The sequence below is a fragment of the Eutrigla gurnardus genome, assembly GCF_963514095.1.
Source record: "Eutrigla gurnardus genome assembly, chromosome: 12".
In the NCBI taxonomy this organism is placed as follows: domain Eukaryota; kingdom Metazoa; phylum Chordata; class Actinopteri; order Perciformes; family Triglidae; genus Eutrigla; species Eutrigla gurnardus.
The window spans coordinates 7150113-7162257 of NC_139926.1; the positions used below are offsets into that span (position 1 = coordinate 7150113).

Here is a 12145-nt window from a genome sequence, read left to right on the forward strand (position 1 = left end):
AATTCCTTCCCTCCTTATACAGGCCTAGAGAAAAACAGTGAGGAAAGTAACTACATTTAGGCCTACTCATAATCTTACAGTGGCTAGCTTACTTGGCCTACAATCTAGGTACGCTACTTTATTCTCTCTCTCTCACACACACCGCGCACACAGACACACACACACACACACACACACACACACACACACACAGAGCTCGCGCTAATGTCAATAGGAAAAAAAACTCTCGGTGCTTATCTCCCCGATATGACATCGTATTTTCAACGTGAAAGTAACGTTATTAACAGTACACATTTGCCAAAAGACACACACGTGCGCACACACACACACACACACACACACACACACACACACCAGTTTACCGTTTTAACCGCCAGCTGCTGCGGGTGGGGGCACGGGGAACGGGGAGAGAGGCGGAGGGAGGCAGAGGACAGGAGAGAGCGGGCCAACGCTGTGGGTTCGGCAGACTCGTTATTCTCCGCTACTGATGATTGGTTGAAACTGCACCACTACACGGCTGCATCGTGTTGTCAGACACGAGTCTTGCACGTGCACATTTCTAACAGCACTCACAGATGTCTGCAACTTTTTGAGTAGTTTAATGAGGCGGAGCGTACCAGCGTATTTTGATGTCAAATTGCGTACCTGCTACGCAAAATGCGTACAGGTTGGCAGGTCTGCCATTGTTCCAGATGAAGATCTGTGGGTACCGCCCTTTTTGGACTCAGATAGTGAGTCAATCTGATATGTTAACTCACACATAGATGTTAGAAGGGGATCACACTACAACTTCATGCTTAATAATAAAACCCTTTTTGTGTGAACCTTGAAATGTAATTGTGTGCGAATTGTCTCACTCAGGAACCGCCTGTCTACCTGTCCGAACTTAGTTCCTTTACCTTCTACAGCTCGACCAGTCCGCTACAAAGGGGGAGGGTGGTTTAGAAGCCCTTCGTCTCAACCCGGTGAAGAATGGCAAACGACTTTGTCAGGGGGCTGTAGATTTTAGAAAGCAGCTGAGCTACGATGGTAGATTATGGGGCCCTGAGGTAGAAATTCGTTCAGATACATGTATGTTATATCCTCACTTCACCTGCTTATCATATTTTGTGCATCATTTTCCCTGTAAGGTGAAGGTTTCAAAGCACCAGGTGGGTGGTCTGTATCAGAGAGAGAAAGCAGGGTTGGAGGGTTCTTTTTTTTAATAATTATCCATTTCTTTTTCCTTATTATTGGTATATTTGTTATTATTGTGCTCATAGCAGACATGTTATCAGTAGAGTATAGAAGGTTGTATACTCCTGGGAAAGAGGTTCTGTTCCTGGTACCATGATGGCAACTCCTGATATGAAATTGTTTAGCTTGTGCTTTTAATGGTATGATTTTTTTGTTTGATCAATATTGCTTGTTCACTATTTCCACATGCATGTGTAATGAAGAATGCAATTAAGAACAGCTTATGTTTTATTCTTTCATAATATAAAAGGCTTTTTCTCCAGGTTCAATGCATGCCCTGTTAAACCTTGCCGTAAATTAGAGACATAGACAATTATAAATTACCTTTTCTAGTGAACATAAAATGTTCAAAGGGGGGACTGTAATGGGAATCTTGGATGTTTGTACTTTATAATCAGAATATTTGTCAGGCTGACGCCATCCGCATCTCCTCATCTGACTGTTATGCTATGACGAAAATTAATGTCTGTTTGAAAATGATATGAACATGAGTGCCACATTGACATAGGATAATTTCAGGACTATGGTGTTCTGTAAATCTTGACCTTGCCTGTACATCTTGTCTTTGTAAGATAGGACATGATCCGTCCTTTGGTTCCTCCTCCTTAAAAGGGAGACTGTTGTTGGACTCAGGGTCGTTCCTGCTGAGTCTGAACCTTTGTATCAGAAGGCAGGGGTGACCCTCCTCTGCAGATTAGAATACTTAGTGGAATAAACCTCGGAGAGCAAGCAGAGCAAGCAAGCAGAGCAGAGCTAAAGTGAGCTAGCTAGCTAGCTCACTTTAGCTAACTTTTGAAGTTTAACGTTATTTCTTCAAACCATATTACCGAACACAACGTAAAATTTAATTTGTATTTGGTTTGTATATTCGGTTTAATAAAAAAAAAAAAAAAAGTCGTTTTTTTCTTGTTTGGCTGTGTGTGTAGGTAGGCTACCAGTATGTTCATGTCCCTTTAAGACGCTCGGCTGTACTGTACTACGTATACAGCGTGTGCAGTCACGTGACTCCACCCCATCCAGTCTGTAACAAGAAGGGAAAGTGTGGGTGAAGGTGCGTGTCCACAGGCAGCGGTGTTTCCCCGCGTCCCATTCATTGTCTATGTGAAAAGCTGTGCAATGCATTCTGGTAGCGTCGCGGCGAATGTCGAGAGACGGCGCGCGAGTTGGCCGCTCCTCATTTGCCTAAAGTTGAAGTCGAATCTACTTTATGCTAATCAGAGGCGCCGGGCTCGACTCGCCGCCTCGGGAACGCTCGCGAACGCTCGCAAAAATGTGTTGTTTAAAGGAGAGCGCCTGTCAATCATCCTCTCGTGGCAGCCTGCCAAGCGTGCAATACTGGGAAGCGGCGCGTCCACACGCGTTTAAAATTGCCCCTGTGGACATGCACCTTAAATCTGGTCGAGGAGGAAGAGCACCTCGTTCCCAAAAGAAATGCGTCATCGATCGTTTGGCAACATTTTGGGTTCAGCGAGGACGATGTCGATCAGAAAAATGTGAAATGTAAACTTGTTTCTCCCGTTATAGAGAACCTGATTACTTGACAACTCCATATTTTGAATTTGTTTATAGAGACTGTATTTTTAATACTTTGTTATTTTATACTACCAAATAAATAATATAAATCTTAACTACAGTGTAGTTTTACAGTCCTTTAAAGTGGCATTTTTTTAGGCGCGGGGGGGGGGGGGGGGGGGTTTACTTATCGTTCATTTATCGTTATCGAGGTGAGTTCCTCAATATATCGTGATATTGATTTGAGGTCATATCGCCCAGCCCTAGTTTAAAGGATACTTTTTTTAATTAAAGGGCTATTTCACTTTAAAATGTTAATTCTCCCATCTACTCACCCTCATGCTGAAAGAATGTGAATGTGATCATTCCTATGCTTTAGGTTAATGGGAAGTGATGTATAGCGCTTAGTATGGTTTTAAGCAGCCTGGACCCTATTTTCCTGCCAGTCCAGAGGGAGAACAAATCTACATGGAATATGGCAGAACGAAAACACTGACAGATGCTCGGCGTAAACTGATGGTGAACATCTTGGTGGCAGATATGACTCAAACACATGGGTAAGAGAAACTTTTGTCTTTGTCCGAAACCAACAAGGGACAGGTGACTGTATTAAAACTGGGGACTAAAGGAAGGTTTTCTGGTGTAGCTTAGAATTTTGTTACTCTTTATCCTGAAACACAGGAATACCCACTTCTTTTTCTGACCTAACAAATACAAAGTCATGAAGAGAGGCAAAATAATGAAGAGGGGTCAATGCATGCTTGTTTGATGAAACCTGATCAATCACTGCATCCAATAGTGTAGGGCAGGAAATACTTGAGCAAGACTACAGATGTGCACAGTCTAAATTAATGTCTATAATGGCAAGTCATAGTAGCTGTTGCTTCTTACTTGGATTTAAAAATGGGCTTACGAATAACCAAGGCCTTGTTTTTACAGGAGGACTCCGGCCAAAAATATGCTTCAGTCAGGACCACTTTGTCAAAAAGAATCTTTATTTATTTGCACAAGTTTCATTTGGCGGTATGGTACTGTTCTGGGACTCCCTGCTCTTCCACGCGCTTGCGTGGAAAGCCTGAGGCAGGAAGAGCACCTTCCTGCCCTTCATGAGCCATCATGAACGGCATAAGCAGGGAGCGTAGCAGCAAGAAAAACCCCAGACAGAGCAGAGCAACCAACAAGAACAATGGTAAGGTACATAACAGATGACAGGAGGAGCTGGGGTGGAGGAGGGTTGAAAAAGCCGGCAGAGGAAGCAATGAGGGAGGTCAGGCTAGAGCGGTTTAAATAGCGCGCTCTGAATGCAATTTCCCAATAGGAAGCGGGTACGGGGAGTCAGCTGAGCCGTCAGCTGATCTCCTCGGTTTTGACAGCTACGCTGTTGCTGCTGATTTAGAGCTTGACGTCGTGGCCTGCCAGAACTAACGCTACGCTTGATGAGTCAACTATGCTCTTGGCATCGTGAGTCTATTCCCAAACCTCCGAGATCCCTTTTCAAAACATGGATTTGTAAGTTCTACTTTGTTTGAGTAAAGATGTGTTTTGGCAGCATAGCTGATGTCTGTGTGATCAAGTAAGCTGATTGGCTGTTAAAATGGTACACTGAACATGCACCTCTTCATTTTGTTTCTCAACAGGAGCACTTCTATGATCCCACATGCAGTACTGGCTATCTTCAGTGGAAGATCAAGACGACTCAACGCAACACACCTCAACGCTCTACTCCTTGTGAGTCTCAGAGGCCCTCAACATCCACCCATCAAAACAGCACCAAAACCATCCGAGAACCTCGATCAACTGATGAACAGCTCTTTGGCGACGAGTGCAAGGAGGCTCTATCCACAATGAGACACTCCAATGATGAATCCGTGGTCAAAGACAGGATGAGGGTGACTTTCAGTTATCGACAGAAGCTGGTCCATGATGAGGCTGCATCATCCTCGCTCCTGGATGAATTCCCACGTTTCCTTGATGTTGCTGGATTGGTAAGGCCTTTTTCAACTGTGCCTTCAATATTTGACCCCTCACCTTAATGAGAAGTGTACTGACAGCCAAATTCAACCAACATGACTGAAGTGCTTACTGGCAAGTTTTTGTAATGCTAATAACCTTAGTCTAGACAATATATGTGACATTTTGTTTGAAGTAAACATTAAATTGTTTGTTCTTTTTCTCCAGATTGACCAGGATTTCTCAATGATCTTTGGCGATGAGGTGTCCAGGAACTTCCTTGCCAGGTGGCCTACACGTTTCAAGCCCAAGGTCATAGCGGAATGCAAGACTCTTCCCCCAAATCTGCATGTCGAGGAGTTGATGTCAGCATTGGAGCCACAACCAGAAGTACCTTATGGTTGGCATAAAATTTGCTATGTGCATGTCTAATCAACTGAATATGCTATGTTGAGGATAGGCGTCAGAAGCTAAGCCTATGTCTGTTATGGACAGCAGCTTTTTCTGTTATTGATTGATTGTTATTGTCTTCCATTATGTGATAGTTAAATTGACTATTGTCTGTGGCCAACAGAGTATTGTATTGTAAAAATGCTTGCTTCAATTTCATTATGTATATGTCCAATGAAATGAATTTGTAACGAATTAGAAAACTTTTCATTGCAATATCATCTTGTCTCTAGGATGGGATGCTGATATGTCAGCAATTCTGTTACTGTTAGCTACTGCACCTCCTCCCCCCAACCTCACGAGGCCAGAAGAAGTGCGCCAAAATCAGCTCAGCTCAAGCGGCCAATCGTGTTGTGAGATATCTTCAGGTATATGTTTATCCTGTGGTGCCTTATGATAAAACAAAAATAACTTTTGTCTTGCCCAGTAAAAAGTTGCAGTCTGTAAAAGTAAAAAAAAAAAAAAAAGGAATACCTTTAACAAGCTAAAATAACATTCAATTGCCAACAGGAAGGAGCCAGTCTTTCAACCTTCCTTGGGAGGACTGATGCGATGGGAGCGCAAACCAGACAACCCTTCCTCCTTGCTCTTGGACAGCAAAAAAACAAGATCCAAAGGTGTGTAGTATGTAGAGAAAATATATTTTGTTTTACTAGTGCAAAGTGCCTGTGGTGGGTGACCCCTCTCCCCCTCCAGCCTTGAAGTGATTGATTCCCTCTGTTCACATGCTGGTGTACTTTACACATGAAATCCTGAGAACTATGGCTTGACTATAGATCTTCAATTTTAGTAATGGTTATTTCTATCACAGGTTCTACATCGTCCTGGATCACAAGGCGATCCCCTGCAAAGGCCAGACAGCCGTGGCAGCCTTTGATGAGTTATTCAAGGCTCATTATGTCTTCGGGCTCAACTACGACGACATGCTCCACGGCTTTTATACGTTTTTTCAGTCTACCACATCGATGCTGAGACCACGAAGGAGACCCCGCGTGTGAAGGAACTTCGTACGCGCCTGCTGCAACGGGAAAACGAAGTTGACACACAGTTGCAGCGAGAAAATGAACTTCCCACCAAGCTGTTTGGGTAAAGCATGTACCAATGTTTTGTTTGTAAGGAGTACCAGAACACAATTTATATTTTATGTCGACATTTAAAATTTCAACATGGACTCTACCCTGGGTATAAGAACTTGAGGTTCAAATGTGGACAGCCAGGATGTTTATAATCTTTTTCAACTTATTCTGGATTTAAAAGACACCTCAGTAAACCTGAGCATTCAGTTGATCACGACCAGGATGTCACCCTGCAAAGCCTGCCTGATGTGGAATTCTCAAATGATATGCCATCATGTAGTACTGGCTTGCCAGGTAGTGCTATTGCCTCCAACCAGATTCCTGTTGCACCACAATTGACAACCATGTGTGGTTCAGTTGTTGCACATTTGCAAGGGTCAGGTCTCTCTGAAACTACAGTTCAGACAATTGTTAATTCCATGGAGGAAATTGTTAATGATGTTCAAGATCAAGCACGAGAAGCTGTGCTGAAAGTAGTTCGTAGTTCGAGTTCAGACCTTACTCAAATAGTAGAGGATTCTTTGAATAGTTTGGACAATCCATTTTCTATGTTTAATTCAGAGGCCAAAAGGCAGAAATATTACAACGACAAATGGGAAGTAGTTGAGCCCGAAGAGTATGTCCTGGGAGTCAGATGGGATTCAGATCTGCGTAGAGATAGAATTACCGGCGTCTATCACGAAGTTCCAATAACGGACAAATATATGTATGTTCCGATTATGTCTTCTCTTAAATCTATGTTCAAAAATGACGACTTAAAAGAAGCCTTCTTACAAGACAAACTAAGTGAGAAAGGAATTTACAGAGGTACTCATGATGGTTCATATTTTCAAAACCACCCACTATTTGCTCAACAGCGGCATGCTCTTCAGCTTCTAATTTACTACAATGATTTCGAAACTGCTAACCCTTTGGGTTCTAAACGGGGTATCCACAAATTAGGCTGTCTTAGATTTACTTTACAAAATCTTCCATCCAAGTTCAATTCTGTACTTATGAATGTACATCTAGTTTCTCTTTTTCATACTGCGGATGTAAAGACTTATGGTTTTCATGAGATACTGAAGCCTCTTATTAGAGATTTAAAAATTTTAGAAACTCAAGGAATACAACTGCCTTTTTTTGATGAGCCTTTGCTTGGTACTGTTTTTCAGACAACTGGAGATAATCTTGCTCTACATGCTGCTTTGGGTTACGTTGAATCATTTAGCGCAACACATTGTTGTAGATTTTGTTTGGTTAGCAAGGAACAAATTCAATCCTTTTTTTCAGAGGATCATCCTCATTTAATTTTACGTTCAAAAGCTCTGTATACAGAACATTGTGAGGAACTTTTTGAAAACCCCACCCTCCAGTCAGTGTATGGTGTCAAAAAAACGTGTGTATTCAATTCTCTACAGTATTTCCACAGTACTGACAACTATGCAGTTGACATAATGCATGATTTATTAGAGGGTGTAGTGCAGTATGAACTCAAGTTGGTTTTCCTTTATCTAGTTAAACAGGGTTATGTTTCCATTAGGGCTGCAACGATTCATGGAGTTACTCGATTATGAAAATTCCTCGAGGCAAAACATCTGCCTCGAAGCCTCGTTAAATTCCTATGACGCGCCTATGTGCAGGGATCTGATTGGTCCACACGGACCGTTGTTCAGGAAGCACACCAGCGCGTCATACACGGTCATTCATTCTGAATTTAGTTGGCGCGATGGCGGAAAGTCAGACTCAGAATGTCCGTAAACGACAAAGAGTATCAAAAGTTTGGGATCATTATATATTGAAGGAGGAAGAGAACAAGGTGCAGTGTGTCTACTGCAAAGCAGACCTGGCTTACCACTGCAGTACGACGTCAATGATTCAACATCTGAATCGAAAACATCCACATACTGTTTCACCAAGAGTCGCTGAAACAAGGTAACGTAGCCTAAACCTTTACATTGATGTTCGCTGATTTTAACCCTCTGAGACCCATTGTAGCGTATACGCTACAAAATATCATGTTGTTTTTAGAGCGTCATAACTCCGTAATGGTTTGCGCTAGAAACATGCGTTTTTTTTCCTCTTAAACTAGAGAAACGGGGCTAAACAACGGTATCCTGCTTGCCCATGTGAGCGATTTATTTCTGACAACAAAATGAATGCGTAAAGTAGTAAAATGTGTGACTAGATGTCTCCTCGTCTCCGTGGCGCATTTCTCCGTTTTGTTTATGTATATCGATCACTTCTCATCCGCCATCTTGCGAGTGACGTATAGCGTTACGTTTATGCATCGGACGCTCGTATTGGCTCCCGTAGCAGCTTTTACAGCCAATCGGAAAGCCTGATTTACGCTTGGCCGTGAGTTGTTGTGTTTGCCCAAACGGACGGAGGAGTTCAAAGCAGAGAAAAGAATGGTCAAAAAGTTACTGTAGTGATAGAGAAAGCTAAATACATAAATGGCACAGAAGAAGTACACTATATACACACATATTTAGGGCAGGGAGAGGAAAGGGCCATTGCTGGCAAAACAAAACGCCCATGGACACTACTCAAAAGAATATCCATATTTCATAGACAGAAGCAGCTAGAAGCTTCAAATAACTTCTAACATAATCCAAACAAGTGTGTGCAACTTTCTACGTTGGGCTTTTCTTTCGTTACAATGGTTTACAGTGCTTTTTTGATAAAATGTGTAAAAATTCAAGGTGCGTTTTTTATTTATTTTTAATTTATGGGCTAAAATCCCCTTAGCCCCTTAGCTGTTCGAAATACAGTTTAAAGCACGGCCTCTCGGGGCTTATTGCTTAGACGTATTCACGTTCAATTGCAAGAGAGTATAGCCTAAAAAAAGAAACCCTTCTTCTCACACACACACACACGCACACACACACACGCACCCTCATCTTGTCTCTCTCACACACCACGCGTGTACACGCACACACACACACACACACAGAGGTTGTTACAATGGTTTAGTAGCCTAATGGTAAATGCTGCAGGTGTAGAAATCTACATAAAGCAGATATTTACTTTCATGTCATGGCTAGATTACAGCATGCAACTTGTTGTGCATATTAATAAATTAAATTGCTTTTCCTCTTTTTCTCCCTCTCAGCACTTCCCAAAAGAGCATGGACAGTTTTGTTCGACCAGCGCAATCATGCACAGTTCAAGAGGCTACCATTTTTACAGAGAGTATTTTGAACATGATTGTGACTGACATGAGGCCACTGTCCATGGTGGAGGACAAAGGATTCAGAGATATGATCTCTACCTTCAATTCAAAATACAACCTGCCATCAAGGACATATTTCACCCAATTGATGGAGAAGAAATACCAAGAAATCAAGGAGAAATTGAAAGTGGTCCTAAAGGAAACCGAGTGTGTTGCCCTGACAACAGATATTTGGACCAGTGTGGCAACAGAGGCCTACCTCGGGGTGACATGCCACTTCTTGGGGGAAGATTGGGAGATGAAGTCCCTCATCCCTTACCACAATGCCCCTAGAAGAGAGACACACTGCAGCTAACATTGCAGACTGGCTAGAGGAGACAACTGCCAAATTTCAGATTCCATTAGAAAAAGTAAAGGCAGTTGTTCATGACAATGGGGCCAATGTGGTGGCAGCAGCAAGAATTCTTAGAGAGAGGCATGGGTGGGCTTCCGTCTCCCTACCATCCTGCCAAGCTCACCAATCAGAAGCGGCGTGACAGGTCACGCTAACGAATCAGTATTAACCTGCTCCGTATTTGTAATTAGTCAGAAATGGCTTCAGCTGGACAAGAAACGGAGTTAGGGCATTTAATCCCCAAGAAACACAGCACGTCTGTCATTTGGGAGTATTTCGGATTTGAGGCTGCAGACGTGCACCAGAAACAGGTACTCTGTAAAACCTGTCGCGCTAAAGTTGCGACATCGAGCGGAAACACGACCAATTTATACCGGCACTTGAAAAATCACCACAGACATTTGCATGACGCGTGCATGACAAAAAAATCTGCTGAAAAGTCCGGTGACAATGACGCTCAGGCCCACTGTAGCAAACAGATTACAATTGCAGCATCTTTTGCCAGTGTAACTCCGTATGAGAAGAGCAGCCGAAGACACCGGGAAATAACGACGGCCATAACGCACTACATCGCTAAGGACATGGTTTCTGTTAATACGGTCACCAAAGACGGATTTAAAAACCTCCTCCGCACGCTGGACAGAAGATATGCGATTCCCTCCCGCACCTACTTCAACCAGGTTGCCGTCCCACAGCTATACGCGGAGTGTAAACACAAAGTGGAAACGGAGTTGAAAAATGTGGAGTATTATGCCACAACTACCGATATGTGGTCAAGCAGAACGACGGAGCCGTATCTTAGTTTGACTGTGCATTTCATAAATGACAACTTCGAGTTGAAAAGTCGCTGCCTGCAGACGGCATACTTTCCCACTGACCACACCGGAGAGAATATTGCCCTGGGATTGAGAGAGTGTCTGTCAAGTTGGGGTCTGAAAGAAGAGGACCAGACGTGCATCACAACCGACAACGCAGCAAACGTCATCAAAGCTATGGAACTTAATCAATGGACCAGACTTCAATGTTTTGGACACAGGCTGCATCTTGCAATTGGTAAGTGTGTGTGTGTGTGTGGTGTTTATTATATTAACATATTATTTATCATCAATATTGGATGAATACTGTGCTATGTGCTTTTGATCATGGACTTCCTTACTGTTGTTTATTATATGGTTTTCTTGAATTTAGTTTGTTCTCTTATCATTATCATTACATTTTTAGCCTGTAATGCTCATTTAATGTTTATTTTTTTGTCCAGAAAATGCTGTTAAAGATGATGCAAGAGTTAAACGGGCAACAGGACTTTGCAAACAGATGGTTGGTGTCTTCTCTCATAGCTGGAAAAAGAAGACAGCACTGAAAAAGGCACAGCAAGAATTAAATTTACCTGAGCACTCACTGATTACAGAGTGTCCGACAAGATGGGGCTCAAGACAAAAAATGATTGGGAGGATGTTGGAGCAGAGCAAGGCATTGACTCGGGTTCTGTCTGAAGACAAGAAGACACGTCACCTGGTCTTCACTTGGCAGGACACAGATGTCCTTGAATCCATAAACAATGCCCTTGGTCCTCTTCAGGAGTTTACAGATGCCCTGTCCGGTGAAGCCTATGTAAGTGTGTCATACCTGAAGCCAAGGAAATAAAAGCAAGAGCTCTTGGCTACATTGATGATAAATACAGCGACCCAGCCACACAAGAACTACTGGACATTACTTCGTTCCTTGATCCTAGATTCAAGACAGACTACATAAGTGCAGAGAATGTCCCAGACATCAAAGAGAGAGTGAAGATTGAAATGGAACAGGTGGCACGAAAGGTAACTTGTTTCTTTGTGTGGTTTAGTAATACAAAATGCCACGTCAATACAAGTGATGTTTTTATTACACTGATTGGCATTTTTTTTATGTTTACATATGACCAATTGCTCAAAATGACATCAGACTGCAAAAACTTTGACAGCTCTTATTTCTGTGTTTTGCAGGAAAAGAGGGCTCGTGTCAGCATCACAGATGCCATGCCCCAGGGTACAGCAGAGGCAGAGCCATCGACAGGGAAGGGAAAGCGGTCATTGGGCAGCTTCTTCAAGAGCAAGGCTGTCCCTCCTCCTTCCTTCACTACGCAGTTGGAGGATGTCATTAAAGCTGAGCTGGACAACTACCTGATGACTCCTACTATTGATGGAGAGGAAGACCCACTGGCCTGGTGGAGAGTGCACAATGTTAACTTTCCATGGCTGAGCAAACTGGCTCGTAAATTCCTGTGCATACCTGCCACCAGTTCGCCATCAGAGAGATTGTTTAGTGCTAGTGGCAATGTTGTCACATGTCAGCGCTCATGTCTAAAACCATCAAAGGTTGACATGCTGGTTTTCT

General features: G+C 42.9%; 1 protein-coding gene across 1 annotated transcript in view; it reads right to left on the reverse strand.

Moving 5' to 3' along the window:
- enox1 (ecto-NOX disulfide-thiol exchanger 1) overlaps nt 1–8298 on the reverse strand; it is a 456513-nt gene extending 448215 nt beyond the window's left edge. The window contains exon 1 of the mRNA XM_084022807.1: nt 8293–8298. The gene's annotated coding sequence lies outside the window, so the exon portion shown is untranslated. The remainder of the gene's footprint in view (nt 1–8292) is intronic.
- Nucleotides 8299–12145: the final 3847 nt, after the last annotated feature.